The sequence below is a fragment of the Ursus arctos genome, chromosome X (genome assembly GCF_023065955.2).
Source record: "Ursus arctos isolate Adak ecotype North America chromosome X, UrsArc2.0, whole genome shotgun sequence".
Classification (NCBI taxonomy): Eukaryota; Metazoa; Chordata; class Mammalia; order Carnivora; family Ursidae; genus Ursus; species Ursus arctos.
This window is the reverse complement of record NC_079873.1, coordinates 17497449-17510070: the sequence shown is the minus strand read 5'-3', so window position 1 is coordinate 17510070 and position 12622 is coordinate 17497449. Positions and strand designations below refer to the sequence as shown.

At 42.1% G+C, this 12622-nt stretch overlaps 1 protein-coding gene across 1 annotated transcript in view; it reads right to left on the bottom strand.

Moving 5' to 3' along the window:
* Window positions 1-10969: 10969 nt before the first annotated feature.
* MBTPS2 (membrane bound transcription factor peptidase, site 2) overlaps window positions 10970-12622 on the bottom strand; it is an 80509-nt gene continuing 78856 nt past the window's right edge. Inside the window, exon 17 of the transcript XR_008958796.1 lies at window positions 10970-11147. The gene's annotated coding sequence lies outside the window, so the exon portion shown is untranslated. The remainder of the gene's footprint in view (window positions 11148-12622) is intronic.

The following is a 12622-nucleotide window of genomic DNA, read 5'->3' as shown; positions in this document are numbered from 1 at the left end:
ACTGATTAATAGGTATGGGGTTTCCTTTTGGGGTGATGCAGCATCTTGGAATTAGATGCAAGTGGTGGTTGCCCAACAATGTAAATGTTCTAAGTGCCAGTAAGTTTTTCACTGGAAGATAGCTAATTCTATGTTATGTAAATTTTACCTCAATTAAAAAAAAAAGACTTGTAGCTGAACCAAGTTTGTAAGGTAACGCTAAACAGAAATTTTTTTTAAAAAAATCTTATTTTTATTTATTTAAGAGAAAGAGATGGCAAGAGACAGCACAAGTGGGGAGGAGAGGGAGAAGCAGGCTCCCCACCCGACACGGGGCTCCATCCCAGGACCCTGGGATCATGATCTGAGCCGAAGGCAAATGCTCAACCGACTGAGCCACCCAGCCGCCCCTATGCAGATATTTAAAAAAATTTTTTTATAAGTAGGCTCCATGCTCAATGTGGGGCTCCAACTCAAGACCCGAAGGTCAAGAGTCGCCAACTCTCCAGACTGAGCCAGCCAGTCTCCCCTGCTGTAAAGGAATTTTTAAGTGAACTTCATTACCTGAAGCATATTTCAAGTACATGCCCGATCAGATGGAGTTGAAGTGATGTGTTTATAAAAAAGAGCAAAATCGAAGGCTGCTAGGAAACCATCCCCGTGGTTGTGGTTTTCCCAGAGAAAAGCATTCTTCAGCCTCAAATGCTAACTTACTTAATCCTTACAATAGCCCTAAGAAGTAGGGGCAATTCTCCCTATTTTACAAACAAGTTAACTGAGGCACGAAGAGATTCAAGGGCTAGAAAATGGTAAAGCCAAGACTAGAAGCCAGACAGGTGTCTCCAGAGTTGGGCTGTTCACCCCTTCATGGTACTGCCTCTGATTGCCCTGCCTGCTGGCTCGAGGTTTCCGCGCTTTCTTACAGCTCCCCAAAGCCAAGGTCTATGAGTCTGCCTGCCTCCCAGCAGCAGGTGCCACCTCCCCATCAGGGTGTGTATGTAATTGAGAGGGTGTTCTGCCTCTCTGGAGCTAGTGCCTATCTCCACCAGACAACGTCTGGGGTGAATTCCTAGCCCACCTCCTACTAGCTATGTGACAGTCAGCATGCATCGAGTTCTCTGTGTCTCCTTCCCTACCTCTGTAAAATGAGCTAATAATAGTACCCACCTGGTAGAGCTGTTGTGAAAATTAAATGAGTAAATATATGACAAGCACAGAGGGCAATATCTGACACATGACAAGTGTTCAGTAAATGGTAGGTAGCAGTGATGAGGAGGATGTTGATATCATTATATTTTTTTAAGATTTTATTTATTTATTTGACACAGAGAGAGAGAGAGAGTGTGTGCACAAGCAGGGAGAGCGGAAGAGCGAGAAGCAGGCTGAGCAGGGAGCCCGATGTGGGGCTCAATCCCAGGACCCTGGGATCATGATCTGAGCCAAAGGTAGTCACTTAACCACCTGAGCCACCCAGGCGCCCCTGTTGATATCATTATTATGGCACGGTCTACTTTTGGCACCATGCTCCTTCGGGACGTCTGATTTTTCACCTCTATGCTCCCAGTGCCTGGCACGGTGCCTGCACACAGTAGGCCTTCAACATCTGTGTCTCTGAAATGAACTTTGGAACAGAACTTCATGCTTGACACCCGAAAGGACTCCCAACAGAGACCAGGCTCTCCGAGTTCAGATGCTGGAGAAGGGAGATGAGGATGACAGACAACCCGTGCGATTTTCCCACCCTGTTCCCCATCATTTGACTCATATTCCCAACCCCCAGCATGCCAGGCAGCCCACAGCCCATTCAGGAGCCTCCAAATGTTTGTTGGTAGAACTCTCTGAATAATTATTTAAGAAAAGTAAATGACACAGTATGTTTTCCTCAAGAGATTTCAAGCCAGCATTCTGGGTGTCAGCCATAATCCTTATTTATGTCCCTGCTGACCCTTTTATTTTTTATTTATTCATTTATTTTTAATTAATTAATTATTAAATTTTTAAAGATTTTATCTATTTATTTGACAGAGAGAGAGCGAGCACAAGCAAGGGGAGCAGCAGGCAGAGAGGGAGAGAAGCAGACTCCCCACGGAGCAGGTAGCCTGATGTGGGGGACCCTGGGATCATGACCTGAGCAGAAAGTGGACACTTAACTGACCAAGCCACCCACGCACCCCTTTTTATTTATTTTTTAAACACATCCTTTTTTCTTTTTTTAAAGATTTTATTTATTTGAGAGAGAAAGCAAGAGAGCAGAAGTAGGGGAGCAGCAGAGGGAGAGGGAGAAGCAATCTCCCCCCACCCCTGATGCGGGGCTCAATCCCAGGACCCCAGGATCATGACCTGAACCACAGGCAGACACTTAAGCCACTGAGCCACCCAAGCGCCCCTCTGCTGACCTTTTTAGAACTAGCATGTAGAACACAAAGACACAGTTACTTCTTGCTGTCACCCTGCAACCACTTTCTTGACCCCCGGAGACTCACCGTGCCCTGAGATGTGTCCAAACACCCCCAGAGGGTTCCTCCAATTTGAGAAAGCCTGGCTTAGAGGGAAGACTGCCAACCCAAGGCTCTGTCACACAGCCCCAAGAAGACACACTGGGCCAGCCTTTTTAAGAGAACCTCCACGAGAGGGGCACCTGACTGGCTCAGTTGGAAGAGCTTGTGACTCTTGATCTTGGGGTTATGAGTTTGAGCCCCATGCTGGGAGTAGAGATGACTTAAGTAAAAAAAAGAGAGAGAGAGAGAGACAAAGAGAGAGAAAACCTCCACTTGACACCAAGCCCCGACGTGAAATGCTGTCCAACCCATTCCATTTCCTCCTTTTCTCTCACTTCCAGCAAAAAACGGCATCAGCGGGAGGGGAGACTTAATTATTGCAATGCATTACTTAAATGCCTATGCCCAAATAATGACATAATCAAAAGTATTACCAAAGAAAATAATAGAGTGTATTTGGGTCCAAAAAGGAAAGCCTGGCTTCTTGTCTGAACACAGCATCTGCTACAGCTGTACTTGAAGATGTGACTAAATGTTCAACTATTACTGCTACTTAAATATATATTTTTCTGTAAGAATGATTCCTTAGTGCCTAAAGTCCCTAGAGAGGCAGTTCATGGAATAGTTAGGGTCAGGGCCTTTGTCAGCCAGCCCGGATCCTAACCTTGATTCTTCCACTAGCTTGCAGGTGACCTTTGACAAATGCTCTCATCTTTCTGTGAAGTGCACATGGTAACAGCACCTCTTTCATATACAGTTGTGCTGAGCATTAAGTGAATTCATAGAAGTACGGCACTTAGAACAGTGCCTACTGTGTAAAAAGCCCCATAGAAGGATTAGTTACTAATTACTAATGAGCTAAGAGTAACGTTTACCTGGTAGTTTCCTTTGCCCCGTCCAAATGGTGAGCGCCTGGGAATTTACAGAGCACTCCCATTCCAGCTGCCATTTGCCTGCGGCAGAGCTAAAAGATTTCCAAAGCCCACAGAGGGGCCACTTGTCTTAAAATGTATTTGATATAACTCAACAGTCAGAGGTAGTCCCAGAAGCCGATTGCAGCGGGATTGGAGTGGAGCTGCCATTTTGCAGCATGGCAGCCCCTTCCCCCCCCCACTTTTTTAAAGTAGCTCCATGCCCATCTTGAGCCCAGTGTGGTACTTGAACTCACAACCCTGAAACGAAGACCTGAGCAGAGATCTAGAGTCAGACGCTTAACCAACTGAGCCACCCAGGTGCCCTTGGGCTTTGCCCTTTCACCTACTGGAACTTTGGGTCTTTGTCCTCACCTGAAACACCTCTTTTGTCCAGTGGAGAAGCCCACATGTGAGCATTTGAGGCCCAGATCGAGTGCCAGCCACAGCCCGCTCACTTGCAAAACTGGGTTCCCACAGCGCAACAGTCAGCTCTCCAATGAAGAACTTTCCACCCTGCATTAGTGGCAGCATGCTAGTGTCCCTCGTACTTGACCTGTGTTTCTCTCCAACCAACACTCCTTTACTGGGACTAAAATCCAGAAAGTTTGAGTGACAAGCCCAAGGTCAGGTGCTTGGTGGTGAAATGAAGGCTCAGGGACCAGGATCCTGGTGCCCCAGTTTCCAGGCCAGGGCTCTTTTCTTTAAACTATATCGCCCTTGGGTGCCTGGGTGGTTCAGTGGGTTTAGCATCTGCCTTTGGCTCAGGTCGTGATCCCAGAGTCCTGGGATCTTCCTCTCCCTCTGCCTCTGTCTTCCTCCTGCTTGTGCTCTCCCTCTCTCTCTGTCAAGTAAATAAAATCTTTAAGAAAAAATAAAATCAAATTAAAATACTCTTAAAAAAAAACAAAAAAATAAACTTTATTGCTCTTATGTCCAACTTCCATTATTGAATGTTGTTCACTATGGGCCACAGTATTCATAAAATATGTCGTTTCTAATCCTTCCAATCCAGCAAAATTTATTCCCTGTTTAAAGACATAGTGGGGCGCCTGGCTGGCTCAGTCAGTAGAGCATGCAACTCTTGATCTCGGGGTTGTAAGTTCGAGCACCACGTTGGGTGTAGAGATTACTTAAAAATAAAATCTTTAAAGACATAGACACTGAGGCCAAGTGACATGCTCAAGGTCACATGTCAGTCTGTGGCAGAGTGAGGTTTGGAATGTGGATCAGTCGGAGTCCAAAGTCAGGAGAATTTCTCCTCTATCATGTTGCCGTCCCTCAGTACTAAGAAATGAAAGCACCATAAAAGCACTGAATGGTTCATTTAAAATATACTCATTCTACATGCAGACAATTGTTGTTTCAAGGAAAGGGAGAAGAAAAAGAGAGATTACATTGTGGCATGCAAAGGCAAAACAATAAACATTCCTTTTCCTGTTCCTGGATCCCATTGCAGCTTCTTCAAAGCAAGTGAATTTATGCATGTTGACACAGCTCTTATTTTAAAATCTTCTTTGGCTCCGTTTTCATCTTCTTCCCCTTGGCACAACTAGTCCCATGACTCCCCTCTGTCAGGCTCTGAGAATCTACCTAAAATCCTTCTGCAGCAATTACTGTTAAGATCCACACTGCAAACGATACTTCACTCCTCCCCACTAAGCCATAAGTTTCCTCTGCTTTCATACTATATTGCCTGGCACATCAACATGTTAATCATAAAAGTCTTGCACTTTAAGGATATACTGATATTACTATTTAAAACATAAGTTCATTGTGTCAGGAAGTTTTTTTCTTAATCTTAACTTGCATATTTTCAAAATTATTTACAAATACGTAGTTTTCTCATTTTTGTCTGAAATAGATTTTGTTTCAATCTACGTATACCAGTTGACATTAAAACTCCACAAGTAAAAATTAACATATATTATTTTAAACATGCTTCCTTTAAAAACACCAGTTTATTGCATTTTGGTTATTTGCAATTAATTAAAAATAGTTCAGAAACTTTGCATTATCATGCTTGTGCAAAAAAGAAAATTGTACTGCAATGCAAGATGTCTGCCAAATGGGAAAAATAAAGCTAAAAGAACATTCCATTGCTGTTACAAAGCAAAGGTAAGATTGATGATTGGGCCAGACTGACCTCATGTGCCTCCCACTGCGAGAAACTGAGAAGCACCCAACGTCCCATCTGTGGTCTTCTTGCCAAAAATGCATAACCTGAATCTAATCATGAAGAACCATCAGACCAGCTCAAACTAAGGGAACCTCCACAAAATGAATGGCCCATGTTCTTCAAAAAATGTCAAGGTCAAGAAATACAATGAAAAGCGGAGGAACTGTTCCAGATGAAAAGGAACTAAGAAGATATGATAATTAAATCACAACGTGTGATTCTGAATTGGATCCTGGACCAGGAAAGGAAAATAGCTATAGGAGACATTATTGGGACAAATGACCGAAGTGGAACAGGGACTGTGGATTGAACAATCGCTTTGTAGCAACGTTAAATTTCCTGACTTTGATCAGTGTACTGTGGTTGCATAACCGAATGCCCTTGTTCTTAGGAATTACACCCTGAGGCATTTTGGGTAAAGGGGCATAATGTCTCCAACTAACTCATGGTTTGGAAAAAAATTATAGATGCATGTATAAATATGTATATGCATATATACGTGCAGGGAGAGAGAGGGAGACAATAAAGCCAATGGGATAAAATGTCAATGATGGTTGAAACTGGGTAAAGATAAACAAGAGCTCCTTGCACTCTTTTCGCAACTTTTCTGTGTGTGCATTTAAAATTATTATCAGGGGTGCCTGGATGGCTCAGTCAGTTGAGTCTGCTTCTGGCTCGGGTTGGTTGTCATCCCAGGGTCCTGGAATGGACCCCACGTTAGGCTCCCTGCTCAGCGGGGAGTCAGCTCCTCCTTCTCTCTCCCTCTGCCCCTCCCCCCTACTCATGCACGTGTATGCGTGTGCTCTCTCTCTCTTTCAAATAAAGTCTTTAAAATAAAACAAAATAATTACCAAATAAGATTACCAAAGGGGTGTCTGGGTGTCTCAGTTGGTTAAGCCCTGGCTCTTGGTTTCAGCTCAGGTCATGATCTCAGGTTCCTGGGATTGAGCCCCGAGTCCGGCTCCCTGCTCAGTGGGGAGTCAGCTTGAAGGTTCTCTCCCTCTTGCTCTGCCCCTCCCCCCAACTCTAAAATAAATAAATAACTCTTTAAAAAAATAAAGTTATCAAAAACAGTGAGTGCATAGAAAACATAAAAGTGTTAGAAAGAAGAAGGAAAAGGCTCCTGAAGTGTAGATGACATAGCAGGGTCTAAGACACGCTCGAATCTCTTGCTAACAGGCAATCTTGCCTTAAGGGAACAGCCTGCCTCTTAAAGTGCAGGGTTGAGGAAAACGGGAAGGTCTCCTTTTTGATACTTTCAGCCCATTGTTCACAGATTTAATAAAGATCCCCAGTAGGTTCGTGCCTTGTCCAGCCACTCTATTAGGCCTCCAGGTCTCAGCTTACCTTCACTGCCAACTTTGACACCTGTGTGACCTTAATTCAATGCCTGCCTCATCCTGGGTGGAGCTGGGCTTCTGGGTGGAAGATTTCGGCCAACGCCCTGTTGTCAGTTCCTTGATCACCTGAGCTCCAGTAATTCTGGATCCCTGGGGCGGGGTGGAGGAGGAGGCTGCTCTAGGTGCCCACCAAGGGCCACTCAGATACGTGTGCTGTCCCTGATCTCTGATCACACCAGGACCCTCAGTCCCTGGACCCCACACTATTTCTTCCTCCCTCCTTCACTCACCTCATCTTCATTCCCTCCCTATGGTTGGTCCTCACATCCTCAACCCCTCAAGCCCTAGTTCTTTGTCCCTGTGCACTCCCAACACTGGATCAATCCAGCTTCTGGCCTCCTCCTGTCCTTTCCATTTGTTGCTCAGGATAACGAGGAAAACCTCACATTGGTGCTGACTGGTACACACACACATACACATGCATATGTGTAAGTGTGCGTGTGTGTGTGTTCTTCTACCCCCAACGCTGGACTCTCACCACATGTGGCAATCTTTGTTCACTCTTTTTTGGTTCTTTTGTTACTCGATCTTTCTTTGCGCTCTTTTATACCTTTGAAACCTCTTTTTCCTGTGGCTGCTATGACTTCACTATCGTTGGGCTCCTGCTACTTCTTTGACTTGACAGCTCCTTCACTAACTTCTTCATAGGTTCCTCTCTGTTTTCTCTCTAAATGCTGAGCTTCTGCAGGGTTCTGTCCTTGGCATGTCTTCTCTTCTTACAATGTACCAATGGTTCTCGAACCTGGCTGCATATTAGAATCACCTGGGAAGCTTTAAAAAAATGGTCATGACTGGGTCTTCATCCCTGATTTGATTGGTCAGTGGTACGGCCTGGGCATTGGGGTTTTTCAACCCCTACAAGGGATCGTAAAGTGCAGCAAAGGTGGAGAACTTCTTTCTCCAGGTGATCACATCTACTACTACAATTCTAGCCACCTATATACAGAAGAGTCCTAGATCTCTGCCCCTGGCTCCCCCCTCTTCCCGAGCTTTGCACTTGTCTCTGGTTATGTTTACCCCTACAGAGTCAAAGACAAATGACCAAACTGCACATTTTACCTTCTCCCCAACACGATCTTTGTCACATAATCCCAAACCAAAGATATAACATGTAAATGGAAAATAAAAACAGACTGTGGCACCATCCACTGAGCTGACCACATTAGAAACTTTGGACTCATTCTTGAGTCTTTCCCTTCACTTCCCACTCCACCAAACATCAAATCTTTTTTTTTTTTTTAAGATTTATTTATTTATTTTAGAGAACAGCGAGAGCACACAGGGGGAGGGGCAGAGGAAGAAGGAGAGAATCCTCAAGCAGACTCTAGGCTGAGTGTGGAGGCCTAAGCGGAACTTGACCCCAGGGCCCTGAGATCATGACCTGAGCTGACACCAAGAACCGGATGCTTCACTGACTGAGCCATCCAGGCGCCCCCCCCCCCCCCGCATCAAATCTTTCTTAAATCTGTCTCATCATTTCCTCCACCCCCTACCTCCCATTACCTAAATTCAGGCCTTTATTCTTACTAACTTGCACAGTAATAAGTGGGTCCCTGCAATTCATGCTCCACTGGCTTCAATTGTTATCTTTCCAGAATATAAATCTAATGATACAGGAACCCTCTTGCTAAAACCTGTCGATGGCTGCTAAATGCCTACAGAAAAAAGATCCAGAGCTACCTATAGTTTAAAGATACACCACAACCTGGTCTTAGCCTTTGTCTCAGCTACCTCATGGTCTTTCATGAGCCAGTAATGTTAAGAAAAATTATCCAAAATTTGATAATAAGATTACTTATCAAATAATAAAAAGATTATTCCATGCTCTTTCAATGTCATACTAGACTACTGTGAAATAAGGACACCTATGTTACCTGATGCAGGGCAGTACAGTCCAGGGGAGCCACACAGGCAATTTAAAATTTTCCAGCAGCCACATTAAAAAAGGAAATAAAAAGAAACTGGAGAAATTGATGCTAATAATGCATATTATTTTACCCAATATATTCAAAATATTATTCTTTCAGTGTGTAAAAAAATTATTGTTTTTAATTAAGAAAAAAAATTTTAGGTAATCTCTGCACCCAGTGTGGGGCTTGAATTTGCAATCTCGAGATTAAGAGTCTCGTGCTCTACTGACTGGGCCAGCCAGGCTCCCCAGCAAAATTATTAATGAGATATTTTATTTTATTTTTTAAAAGATTTTATTTATTTATTTATTTGACAGAGAGAGAGAGAGAGAGACACAGTGAGCGCACAAGTAGGGGGAGTGGGAGAGGGAGAAGCAGGTACCCCACTGAGCAGGGAGCCCGATGTGGAGCTTGAGATCCCACTGAGACAGAAGGCAGCTGCTTAACCAACTGAGCCCCGCAGGCGCCCCTTAATGAGATATTTTAGATTCTCTTTTTTACCTTAAGTCTCTGAAATTCAGTGTGTATTTTACCCTTACAGGACATCTTTGCATGCTATGTTTGCAAGAGAAGTATTTAATTTACATTTAGATTTCATACAATTTACAGTTGAAAAAAGTTAATTCATAAAACCAACTTGTTTTAACATACCTAAAAATCTTCCAGTAACTAAATTGAATACCAAAAATCATTTTCCTTTAATATTTATATCCACATTTACAAAACTAGTCGACTTTTTGGAAGAAATTATTTGACTTTGAAGCAAAAGGGATGTCAGTTTCAAAACTATGTCTGTCCAAGCTATGTAAATTCATTAATTTGTGTCAACTCAGTATTAGTTTCAAAGGGCTGTTATGCTATTTGAAAAGGAATGCTAAATTTATCAATATAAACAAAGCATTCTTCAGTTTTTTTCTTAGCTTTTACAACCGATGTACATAACACCATTACAACTGAAATCTTCCCCATGTTGATTCATGTTACAAAAAGGTATAATATTATTAGTACTGATTTGAATCGTGAGAAGTATCAATTTTAACATAAATTCTTATATCTGTCTAGTTAAATCACAAATAAGCTTTTCTTTTCCTTGGAACTTCAAACTTATACATGAGAAAACATGTAAATCACAATGTCATTTTTAAAATTAATTAATATTTAGCAAGCATTCTTTTTGTTTCAAGAAAATCTTGAATTGCAGTCAACAGCACAATAAAACTTCTTAAAACTTTTTGTGGCTCAAACAAAGTGCATTGGCAACAAGCACAAGATCATTAAAATCATTGTCTACTTCTTTCTTTCAACGGTTCCATAACCACTGGTGATGAGTCACAGCATTTGCATGTATATGCTGAACAGTTTTAACAACTGTATCCATGACGCATTTCGTAGTTTGTTTGAGAGAACTAAGCAATCTGAAACTGGTTTGCTTTTGGGCGCAGAAATTCAAGCTACTATCAAGCTGGCCAAAGTTGCAAGTTGAGAACCTGTTATCATTTTTGAAACAATTTTCAATTATCAATTTTGAAACATTCAATTTTGAATGCAAACAACTAATTTTACTGACTTTTTTCTTGACTACTCTCATCAAATTCACTCTGTATCTGCCAAAAACGTCCCTTATTAATTGTCTACTTTAGTATCTTTATTCAATTTTTTTTTAAAGATTTTATTTATTTATTCGACAGAGAGAGAGACAGCCAGCGAGAGAGGGAACACAAGCAGGGGGAGTGGGAGAGGAAGAAGCAGGCTCATAGCGGAGGAGCCTGATGTGGGGCTCGATCCCATAACGCCAGGATCACGCCCTGAGCCGAAGGCAGGCGCTTAACCGCTGTGCCACCCAGGCGCCCCTTTATTCAATTTTTACACAACAAACAGCTTTTCTCTTTTGGTCGGCTGCAGCAAATTATATGACACTTATAACATACTTCTAATCTCTCTTTTTTCCTTCTTCTGGCACAATACTAGTATCTGGATCTCCACTCAATTCTGCCTCAGTAGTATGCCTTCATTTTAAACTTAAAAATTAGTCCATTCTTATTTCTTATTTTTAAAATAGTTTAATTCTATTATAATTTAAAGCACAAGAAGTATTTCAGTTTAGGGGTACCTGTGTGGCTCAGTCGGTTAAGTGTCCAAGTCTTGATTTCAGCTCAGGTCATGATCTTGAGGTTGTGAGATTGAGCCCCTCATCAGGCTCCCAGGCTAGGTGTGGAGCCTGCTTAAGATTCTCTGTCTCCCTCTCCCTTTGCCCTTCCTCTCCCCTCTCTCTAAAAAAGAAAAATTCAGTTTAGTTACAAATTATGATTCACATAGGTATGCCTGTAAATGGTACAATCTGTACAAAAGTTTCAAGTAAACACATTTCAGTGTTAAATTAGAAATAGAAATTTACTGAATTATTGAATTGAATCAACCTTTGATACTAACTACAGTGATAATGTGTTTATGTGTAATATTGGAGATGACTCGTGTACTCAACCCAGGCATACAGTGCAGCAGTATGTACGAGTTGCTATACTTAAAGTGAAATGTAGTCCTACCTAAACAATACAGTTGAGCTTAATGGAAAAACTTTTTTTTTACACCATATCAATTTTAAAATAAAATTTAAAAAATTTCCTGAACACACCATAAGAAAAGCTAAGAAGGGATGCCTGGGTGGCTCAGTTGGTTAAGCATCTGATTTTGGCTCAGGTCATGATCTCAGGGTCCTGGGATCAAACCCCTAGTCAGGCTCCACAGGGAGCCTGCTTCTCCCTCTCCCTCGGCCTGCCACTCCCTTTGCTTGTGCTCTCTCTTTCTCTGTCAAATGAATAAATAAAATCTTAAAAAAAAAATGAAATCTTGCCATGTGTAACACCATGGATGGATCTAGAGGGTATAATTCTGAGTGAAGTAAGTCAATCAGAGAAAGACAACATATAATTTCATTCATATGTGGAATTTAAGAAACAAAACAAATGAACAAAGAAAAAAAAGAGACAAACCAAAACCAAAACCAAACCAACCAACAAACAAAACCCCAGACTGTTAACTACAGAGAAGAAACTGGTGGTTGCCAGAGGAGAGGTGGGTGGGGCGATGGATGAAATAAAGGGGACTAAGAGGACACTTACCATGATGATTGCTGAGAAATGTACAGAATTGCCGAAGCATATTGTACACCTGTAACTAATATAACACTGTATGCTAATTATATTTGAATAAAAATAAATAAATAAATAAATCATTTATGGTGAGAGGCACATGCCTGATATCAAAAAAACCAAAAACCAAAAACCAAAAAACTTCAGGTTCTCTCACTAGCCTTTCAAGTGCTCAGTAGCCACATGTGGCTAGTGGCTACCATACTGGATAATGTAGATCTAGAGAAATGTAACTTTAACTTAATGATTACTATTGATTGGGGCCCAGACTCCATGAAGTTACATACATACATGTTAACTTGTAAAAGGATTGATAAAATGGGGCACCTGGGTGGCTCAGTCAGCTAAGTGTCTCCCTTTTGCTTTGGTCATGATCTCAGGGTTCTGGGGTTGAGCCCCACATCGGGATCCCTGCTCAGTGGGGAGCCTGCTTCTCCCTCTCCCTCTGCTGCTCCCCCTGCTTGTGCTCTCTCTCTCACTCTCTCTCTCTCAAATAAATAAATAGATAAGTAAATAAAATCTTTTAAAGAAAAAAGAAAAGATTGATAGGATTGTGCATGATTTCTTCAGTCTGGTAGAATTGCAAATAATTTCTG